Below are 11,178 nucleotides of genomic sequence, written 5' to 3'. Positions count from 1 at the left end.
GCCAAAACTCAGCCAGAGACATGCTAAATGGGTAGAATATCTTCAAGGCTTTCATTTTGTGTTGAAGCATATAACTGGGTAGTCCAACAATGTTGCAGATGCCTTAAGTAGAAGGAATGTATTGCTTCAAAAAAGTAAAATCCAAGTGTTGGGTTTTGGTTTTCTTAAGGAATTATATGAGACCAATTCAGATTTTAAGGAGGCATTTGAGGCTTGTAAAAATCCTGTCTTGTCGGATAGGAGCAAGTGGTTGGATTATTTCCTACAAGATGGACTGTTATTTAAGAAAAATCAGTTGTGCATACCAACTGTTCAATGAGAGAAAATTTAATCAAAGAGAAGCATAGTGGAGGACCTGCAGGACATTTTGGTACTGAGAAGACTTTTGAACAGCTCAACAGATTTTATTTCTGGCCGAAAATGAAATCTGAAGTAGAGAAGTATGTAAGAAATTGTAAATTCTGCCAATATGCAAAAGGAAGGAGCCAGAACACAGGGTTGTATATTCCATTTCCAATTCCAGATAGGCCTTGGGATATGGTAAGTATGGATTTTGTGCTGGGATTACCAAAGACTCAAAGAGGTTATGATTCAATCTTTGTTGTAGTGGATAGATTTTCAAAAATGGCACACTTTATTCCATGTTATAAAACTAGTGATGCTTCTCACATTGCTAACTTGTTTTTTAAAGAATTGTAAGATTGCATGGATTGCCCAAAAGCATTGTTTCAGACAGGGATTCAAAGTTCGTTGGAAATTTCTGGAGAATACTATGGAAGAAGCTGGGAACCAAATTAAATTTCATTTCTGCCTATCATCCACAAACTGATGGACAGACTGAAGTTGTGAACATAAGTTTAGGCAATCTTCTGAGGAGCCTTACTGCAGAGCATCCAAAGCAATGGGATCAGGTGTTACCACAAGTTGAGTATGCATATAATGATTCACCAAACAGGAGCACAGGACAGAGCCCATTCCATATTGTTTATGGAATGCATCCAAGGGGAATATCTGAATTAAGGAATTTGGGAAAAGAAGAAATGAGAAGTGCAGAGGGTGAAGACTTTGCTTCAAGAATGCAGGCGATACATGAACAGGTGAAACAGCAGCTACAAGATAGCAACATCAAGTATAAAACCAGAGCAGACATGAGGAGAAGAGAGGTGAACTTTGAAGTTGGGGATTTGGTTTTAGCACATCTCAGAAAGGAGAGATTTCCAAAAGGGGAGTATAATAAGTTAAAATCCAAGAAAATTGGACCGTGCAGAATACTGAGGAAATTCTCTGCAAATTCTTATGAGATTGAATTACCACCTGGTGTGGGAATATCACCAATTTTTAATGTTGCAGACTTGTACAAGTATGAAAATGAAGTTGCAGATGATACAGCACAGGATCGGGAGACTCCAAAGATTGACTGGGTAAAGCAGTTACCCACAACCAAGAATTTACAGACAGAGAGAATTCCGGACAAGAAAGTGCATAAGAAGACAAGGGGACAAGAATATTTCCAGTATTTGATAAAATGGAAAGGACATCCAATAGCTAAAGCTACTTGGGTTACAGAAGACGTTCTACAGAAACTGGGCAAATCTGTAGATGAGATCATGGACAGGAGCCCATGAAGAATTTTGTCCTCAGGAGTCTGATGCGGGAGCATGTGACTCAGAGGAAAAAAATCTTCCAACTTATTCCAAAAATCCAAAAAAATCTACAGGCAAGGGAGTGGGGTCCTTTAGCCTGCGATTTCCATGTTTTTTTTAGTTAAAGATAGAATAAATTCTAGAAATAAAACATGCTAATATTATCACAGATGGATAAGCTGTAGTGAAGATTTCACGCTTTAAATCATTCCTGTAAAGCATGATTTTGTAACGGATAAGGACCGAGAGGGCCTATCCTTTAATTATAAAGAAAGGGGCAGCGATACTCTCAGCAGAGAAGAGAGGAGCGAGTGCCAAGCATTATTATTGAAACTTTTCTCTCGGTCTATCTGGTTTAATAAGCCTTCTATTAATTGAACTGTGTATGCAATTATGTGTTTATTTACTGTGTGGATGGATAGCATTATAATTGCTGCATGATGTTTGAGTAATCCTTATGGGCATTCCCTTTTATTGTTGCGTTACAGGCTCTTTAATTTCATCCTTTAAAGTCCCGTGTATAATCCTGTTTACACTGAGGACTCGTGCAAATTCCCTTAGGCGGGACACTGTAGCGGCGTGAAATATTATTTATATTGGTTCTAACCCTTATCGGGTCCGAACCAATATCGCGTCGGAAGGGAGAGAGCCTTTATCAGTGCGAAAGCTCCGAAATCCCGGAGCCGAAGAGTTTTATAAAGTGCAGGCCTATAACGATTTCGGGTCCGAAAGGAGCCCGTAGTACGGTAGAGCCGGGGAGTTCCGATATCCGGAGTCGAATTGCCATATATTGTAACCTAAACGGCGTCGGGTCCGCAAAGTCTTCGTACTGTACGCTTGACTAAATGAACCCGAAATATTATAGTGTGGAGTTAAAAAGGGTCGTCGGGTCCGCAGACCCATTGTGTTATAACCCCGCCGATAACAATTGCCGATATATATTAGACCGGAAGTCTATATAAAAGGCAACTTAAGGTGTGTCAGGTCTGCGGCATATCGGAGGTCTTGCACCATAGAACTCCACCGATAGCAATCGCCGATGCGATATCGCGTCGGGGAAAAGGAAGGGAACAATATAACGCGCCAGTAATGTTTTAAAGTAATTCCTTTGGAATTACTGTCCGATAGTGTATTGCGTAAGTACTCCCATAATAAGGCCGCCGATAGTGTTGGGTGAATAATCCCTCTTATAAAGCCTCCGATTGTGTTTTAAAGCAATTCTTTAGAATTACTGCTCCGATAGGAGTAAAGCCACTGTTTTGCCAATTTGAAAAGTTTAAGGAATTCAGAGGGATAATGAAGCTATCAGTTTAATGACTGATACGTCACAAGGAGTAGAAAAAGAAGTTGAGGCTGATATAGAGGAGATTGCTGCTAGATTGGGAAGATTGTCCCTAACGCCTGCACCCACGCCATCATCAATCCTACTAGGATAGAAGCCATTCTGCAAATACCCCACCCCAGAAATGTCAAAGAACTTCAAGCTTTCCTAGGGAAGATTAACTTTTTGAGAAGATTCATATCTAATTTGGTTGAATTAATCAGATTGCTGAACAATATGAAAAAAGGATTCAAAGGTTAAATGGACAGAAGAAGCCAAGCAAGCATTTGAAGAAATCAAAATGGCTTTGACCAGAACACGAGTCCTCACAAGTCCAAAGTTTGATAGAGACTTCATAATTTTCTCATTTGCATCAGAACACACTATAGCAGTTGTTTTACTTCAAAAAGATGATCAAGGATGTGAAAAACCCATAGCCTTTTTCAGTAAAGCACTTAGAGATGCCCCTATGAATTACAAAATCATGGAAAAACAAGCTTTTGCACTTGTCAAAGCTATTCAAGACTTCATAGTCTATATACTATACTCACATTTAATAGCTTATGTACCAAATGCTATGGTCAAAGACATCTTGACTTAGGATGGAATTGAAGGAAAAAGAGGTAAATGGATAGCTAAAATATTGGAGTATGACATTGAAATAAAACCTACAAAGTTGATAAAAGGACAGGGATTGGCTAAACTCATGACTGAAACAAACTTTCAAACTTTCAAGCCCTCGATATTAATGAATTGGATAACGGACAGGAGATGGCGACTCCACAAATCAGCCAGGCCTTCCTAGAATCACCTTGGTATGCTAATATAATTCATGTATTATTAAACCTACAGGCTCCTCCAAGGTTATCCAAAACAAAGAAAACGTTTTTAAAGATGAAAGCTTCAAAATTTTGTATTGTAGATAATGCTCCTTTTTGGAAGAATCATGAATGTATTCTATTGAATTGTTTAATAAAAGAAGAAGCAGACGAAATTCTCAAAGAATTTCATGCAGGGGACTACAAAGGACACCTTTACTGGAAATCAACTGCAAACAAAATCCTAAGGGCTGGATTTTACTGGCCAACCTTGTTCGCTGATGTAAAGAAGTTTGTTACTACTTGCCACAAATGTCAAATTTTTGAAGGCAAAAGGAAACTGTTACCCTTACCCTTGAGACCAATTTCCACTGAAAGGCCTTTTCAACAATGGGGTTTGGACTTCATTGGAGAGATCCACCCTCCCTCTTCTGGCCAGCATAAATGGATTCTTACTGCCACAGAGTATTTTACCAAATGGATAGAAGCCACTCCTGCTAGACAAACCAATGATACAGTGATTATAGGATTCTTAGAGACCAACATCTTGTCTAGATTTGGTTGTCCTAAAAAGATCATAACCGACAATGCTGCTGCCTTCAAATCCAAGAAACTGATAAATTTCTACACCAAATACCATATCACTTTATGCCATTCCACAGCCTATTACCCTCAAGGTAATGGTCTAGCTGAATCCTCCAATAAAAGCCTGATCAATATTATTAAGAAATTGTTGGAAGAGAAAAAGAAAAACTGGCACAAGAAGCTTACAAATGCACTATGGGCAGACAGACTTACAACAAAAAGATCTATTGGAACTAGCCCTTATGAGTTGGTTTATGGCATGGAGGCTGTGTTTCCTTCATCTTCAGGAGTTCTTGTAATAAAATTACTGCAAGAAGCTTAGGTGGAACCAAATGAAATTCAAAGAAGAATAAATCAGACCGTCCATCTGTAGCAAACCAGAGAAGAAGTGCACCAAAGATCCCAAGTCTTACAAGAAAAACTCAAGAAAATATTTGATAGAAGGACCAAAGTAGAATATTTCTACATTGGAGACAAAGTTCTAAGGTGGGATTCCAGGAGAGAAGAAAAAGCAAAACATGGGAAGTTTGACTTCGTGTGGAGAGGGCCATTTATCATCCAAGCATTGCAAGGGAACAATACCTACTTTCTGAAGAGCCTGGATGGTACAGAGATGGAAGAAGGACCAGTGAATGGTCAAATGCTAAAAAATTACTTTGATCCATTTTTTTGATATATTCTGACTCTAACATGTACATAAGGAAGTTCAGGATCAACAGCTCGAACGAAGTAATCAAATTTTTCATTACAGCCATAAGAATGAGGTGGAAAGTACATAAAATTTTGAAATCATTTCTTGGCAGGCAGACTATCCAGAACAGATGTACAGTTGTTTGAATCAACTCAATAATGATGTATATATTTTACATGATCCTTTTGTACAGTTTCTAGATTCAACAAAGGAAGATTTCAGAGCACAGCAAAGGTTACTTATAAGGTCGTCTGACCTGTTGTTCTTGACTTTCCACCAGGGAAATCCATCCCTAAGTGGAACTAGTGTTATACTCCTATAGCAATAGGTGTCATATTTCATGATTGACTGGTTGAGCTCTATAATATGTTCATCCTTTTCCTTGATGCAAAGGTTTCCATATTATGAAAATATTAAAAAATAAAAAAATGCAAAGAGGGTATGCCCTAAAAGAAAAATCAAAGGGTAAAAAGAAATAAATGGTCAAAAGAAAAAATGAAAGAAATGAACCCCAAACAAAAAGACCAGGAAAGTGTGCAAGTCCAAAATGCTACTACATTTTCAAATAAAGCATTTTGTGTAACTTGTTAAACTTTTGCCACAATTGATGAATGGAAAAACATCTTAATCTTGGCCAGTTCATTTTTGAATTTCATGTTTTAGATATAGAGAATAAAATCTGGCCAAACTATTTAAACTTGGAAGATAAGCAGATAGGTAGAGAAGAAAAGGAGCTCAACAGTTTAATTTGAGCCCTTGGAAGAAATAAGTGCAGACTTAGGTAGGCTTGCAATGAAAAGAAAGGAAGATTGAAAAGGGTTTGCTAGTCTAAATGCACCCAAGTGTAAAGAAGAAAAATGCTAAGCAAAGTAGGCAGGGTATGTAGATGGTGTTGCAGAAACATACTTGTGATTGATTATGTTTCTAAAAGAGTGTTAATCTTATCCCTATCACAAGTGCAAGGTACATATTTTGATGCAGCTCAGGCAAGGCAGATTCATAACTAACTTCCCTTCAGGTTTTTTCCCCCAAATCATTCACTAACTTCCCCAATGGTATTAAGATCTGCTTAATATCACTAAAAATCACTCATTCCATTTTAAAGTGATTGCCTAAGTAAAAATCTATTTTACTTAGGAAAGTAGCCATATTTCTCTCATAAAACCACGTTTCCCTTTTAGCCTAAGTTTTTTAACCATATGACTGAGCGTTGTCGCTTTCATTTATTCTTTCATATTAACTCTTAACACTATTATATAACTCCCATACCTCATTTCCCAATCCCGTATTATATATATAAATACATTAAAAATCTCGATATCATTATTATTCCCACCCCAGTTAACTATAACCATATTCACTATTTAAAATAGGGATTAATTAACCTCTGGTTAATTAATAACCTAACCATCTCCCAAACCAATAGAAATAGCCCCGATACCATTATAAAACATTGTTTATTTGATCGGGCCCACACATTAAACCTCTGCCATATGCTGTGAGCACCCACCGTCTGATTTCCACCCATCCATCCGACGGCCGATATTCATTTTGCACCACCCTCAACTGCCGAGATTTAACTCCCGGGGAACCGGCGGTATTACCCCCGTACCAAGGACATGCATCGCGCTCCCACTGTGATCGCCCTCCACTCGAAACTGCCCAAGCCCAAAAGCGGTGCGGGCAAAACCATTTACCACCCCCTGCTGACGTCACCCTGCCACATCACCTTCTACTTATGTCACTACCATGTCATTTTTCCCATACCCTTTGATGACATCATCCGTCCTTCGAACCAAAAATTCCCGCCAAAATTCATTTTGTCAAATAAAGGGTAAAAATATCATTTTTGCTATGTTTTCCTGCATAATGCGCTCCGGGCGTAAAGGCAACTGAGGTTACAGTTCCAGTTTTTTCGACCGCCTTCCCACCAGAAAGGCTACACCAACGAGCTCACGGCCTCAATCAACCTGCCATTTCACAGTTTCTTCCTCTTTTAAAAACAGTTGAACCAACAAACAGAGGGACTTTCAAGCTTATAGAAGAAAGAAATGAAGTTATATAGGGATATCTACTACCCTGTTAACGGGAAAAGTGTCTATTCAGAATGACCCTAACCCACTAAGGTGTGACAGTGACCTTAGAAACAAACAGAGAAAACTACTCTTGTATTCTCCTTTATGAACTATAAACAAAGAGAAATAGGATGAACCAACCTGTGTCTTGCGCTAGTCCTTTGATCCAATCTCTCTTCTCTTTGATAGCTCCCAGATACCTGCTCCCTTACTTGCCCAGCTTCACCAAATACCTGCAAGATCACAAAAGAAGGAAACTATACAAAGACATGGGTTCATACTCATAAAAAGCTTAGGATCGGATTTAAGCTAAACATACAAATGTAACAAACATCACTGATACACAAGTATGTAGGAGAAACTAAAATAGTTTTATTGATATAACAAGAAGGTCCAGGAGGAGTTACAACCGATGATTCATGATCCAGCATCAACCTCCCAGCAGAGAGAAGCCCCTCTTCACCTCCAACAAAGCATAAATCACCCAATACTCTGATATCTATCTCAAAACCAACAGCAATTCTCTGCAATGTACAATATTCCAGCCTCTGGATCTCTTGGATGAGGGATCCATTTATAGATGTATGCAAAGAGGATGAGTCAGCTCATGAATTGATTAGTGGCTTCTCTCTGTCAGTTCTTGCTTCCACTTGGAGACTGAGAGCCTCTTACTCATCACTGGTCGAATTCAGTGAGGCAAGTGTCATTGGAGAAGATTCTGGAAGCTTCCATTGTCTCTCCACCTCGTGGAATGACTCTGCCACTTGTCATTTCCCGCTCAACGCACCCTGGTAGTGCATTTAGGTGCGTTGCAACGCACCTAGCTAGTGTATTTGGGTGCTTTGCAACGCAGCCAGCTAGTGGAGCAGCTGAAATGATCCTGATTTGACTAGCTCTGAGCAGTTTCTGGTGGAGAACTTCTGGGAGAAGCTGTAATTTGTTGACCTTGTTCCTTTAGGAGTAATAACAACACTTTTAAGGACTTAGGAGCCCTTGGTTTATGGACATTTCATGCTCAGAGCTGTAAGGCACAAAAATGTCTATAATAGTTGCCCCCTAAAGTATGAGGCCGTTTATCGGGTGAAATGCTTTATTAGGAGGATCCGAAGTTCTTTCAATGCTGGGAGGAGACCTGTAATAAGATACAATAGAATACATTATCTTCATACTATTTTCATGATCTAGCTGAGGCAGGCATTCCCATGCTCAGCTTTATAAATTCATTTTCATGTACATAGGACAGACAATCGTCTGATGGTAGACTGATGATTCTGATAGAGTCATCATCCTTTTGGTAGGATGATTATCTGTGCTGCAATGCTGTACATTTCAATGTCTTTATTTTCCTGAATGTATATCGCAGCCCAGATGGATGAAACTAGATCCGGGGTCTTCAATCTCATCCGATCTTCACTCGAAGTACAAGTCGATCCATGTGAGAAATGTTTTGAAGTCGAACATGGAAAGACATCGCTTGATTACCAGTCAATGATGTAAACTGTTAACAAGCGCGAGAGGAATCACCGATAATGATAATGACCCTCAAGGTACTGCAGTACAATTCATGTGGTGTGAATAAAGGACTTGGCGTCGAACACCACGCAAAATCTTTCGGTCGAAGGTCATTGATGTATACCTGTCGCCGGAAGTGAGAAACTTGCCATTGAGGCATGCAAGCTTCAAAGTACTGAATGGGGTGTTCCTAGATCAACTTCTTGGATAATGAGCTGATGTCGACAAGAAGCGATCCGTCAAAGGAGGGCCTTAATGAATCCCACATCAATGACACGGAACGGAGAAAATGATTTTGATGGAGGTGAAAACGATCTGATGATATATGGTTCAGGGTGGCAGTCATGAAGGAATGAAGTATAATGTATGGTAGTGGATGGGACACGTGTGACTTCTCTAGATGACTTCTCTTGAATATGTCGGTGACACTTATGTGATGGATTGGTAGCATTTACCCCAAATGTGGATGGTATGGCGTGACCATGGTGATGTGACCGGTGAATGAAACAACCCAACCCGACTCAGGCGTGGAGTGGAAGTGTCATGTTCAAGAGCGACTTGCTACCAGCAAAGTTTCTTTGAGTTTTCTTCCCAATTTTTCCCCAGTCATTGCTGACCAGTACCTCTTTATTTTTGTCAAGCTTGAGGAGGATAACATATGCTTGTTCTATAATTTGCCCTTCGGGCAAACCCATCGCTATGTTTTAACGAGCCTAGCGATAGTGAAACTCGTTCTCGCCTAAAGACAAGTTTGTCGCTATTTAATCTTTTTAACGAGTCTAACGACAAAGATAACTCGGTCCTTTTCATTTTTAGAGAGTCTGAAAAGGTACGTAAAGGTAACTCCAGAATTCCTTTTTCGTCATCTAATCCCTTAAGTCCGAAAAAGTATAAAACAATACAGAAGGGATGAATTTTCGATTGTTTTAACGAGCCGAACAAAACAAGCGCTCGATCTTTTTGTGCAATAATCCCTCAGGTCCAAAAAGATTAAAATCTAGAGGAGGGATAGCACTTCCCATCGCTTTAACGAGCTGGAAGGCCAAAACTCGGCAATCTTTTCATATTTTACGAGTCAGATGAAAAGAGCTTAAAGAAGACTCGTCTTTTGAGGAACGAGTGATAAAATGGGTAGCAGCTGATTCCAGGTAAGGTTTGGAATTTTCCAATCATGGCAGTGTCACAAGGATGGCTAGTGAAATCACTCTTCGCAGCTGTTCCTCAAAATGGGTAAACAATCAAATGGAGGTGAATGATCGGCCAATGGAAAAGTGGAGGTGACGGTGCAAACACGACCAAGGCTTTAATGGCTGAAATGCTTCATTCACGGTGGTTATTTACCAGGAAATAGTTCATTTTTTAACGAGCTTAAACGCGAGTGGAAACATTTGCTCGGTCTTATGTTTAGTTTTTAACGAGCTTGAACTATGTGCTAAAACTGCTCGATTAATCCAGTCATATGATAAGAATGTCTCATATTAAAACGACAACTTTTAGATTTTTGCCCCACATCCTTTCTTTGTGCAAGTTAGATGACGACTAATCCTACGAGTTTAAAGGGTTAGCCTACGGGTTTAAAGGGAGGACTTAAAAATTTAAAAAATAAATAGTCGCCCTTCGCTTGCACTCCAAAAGGTTTGCATGCCCCCAGGTATAAAACAGAGTTTCAAAGTTACCTCTACTTCAGTCCGTTAAAACATTTGTTTTCCCGGGAGAGGCCTACCTCTTACAGGTTACCCAAAGATTGTTCTATTTACGGCGTAAACAAAACACTTCTTCAGTGATGTCTACCGAAATAAACAAAGGTGAGTGACTCAGTTCTGCCAACTCACATAACTTTGACAAGAGAATCTTATTCTAGACTAACCCCTCTTCCACCGACGGACGGGGTACAAACTAGTCATATTCTCCCGCGGAAACCTACCCTATACCCGAAGTTTTCCTGCCGAAGCAGACCAGGACGCATGCCCCCTGGGTTTCAGTCATATCCCTCCGAATTACTCGTGCTTATCGGGAGGACGGACTGGGGATTGAGACATTTCTTGCGTGAAAAGACCATTTAGGGATGGTATATGACTATTTGCTATGCGTGATCCGGGAAATGAAATCTGGTCCACGAGCTTGACCACTCTTCCTTCGTGCAGAAAACACATTACTCTAAAGAGTGAGGAGATGATGGCTCCCATGCAATAAATATAGTCTCGTCCAAGGAGTAGGTTATAATCCAAGGGTCCTTGAACGACCATGACGTTCATGCGAACTGTCTTCCTTCTCAATGTTATGGGCACATCGGGAAGGATCCCTAAAGGTCGACTGGTTCCTTTATCAAAACCTGTCAGATTTCTCATTTCAGGCAAAAGTGATGGCGAACCAAGCGCTTTCCAAGCAATAGAGGAAAGGATACTCACAGAAGCCCCCTCATTTATGATGGTACCAGCCATGACCATTCTATATATTTGAACGATAATTTGGAATGGTATGCTTGCTAGCAAATGGGGTCTTTCTAGTTGATTCCAGTCGAAGGATACAACTA

This window comes from Pinus tabuliformis, chromosome 8, assembly GCF_031772625.1.
Source record: "Pinus tabuliformis cultivar Carrire ecotype Pingquan chromosome 8, CPIR1, whole genome shotgun sequence".
Classification (NCBI taxonomy): domain Eukaryota; kingdom Viridiplantae; phylum Streptophyta; class Pinopsida; order Pinales; family Pinaceae; genus Pinus; species Pinus tabuliformis.
Note: the sequence above shows the minus strand (reverse complement) of the source record.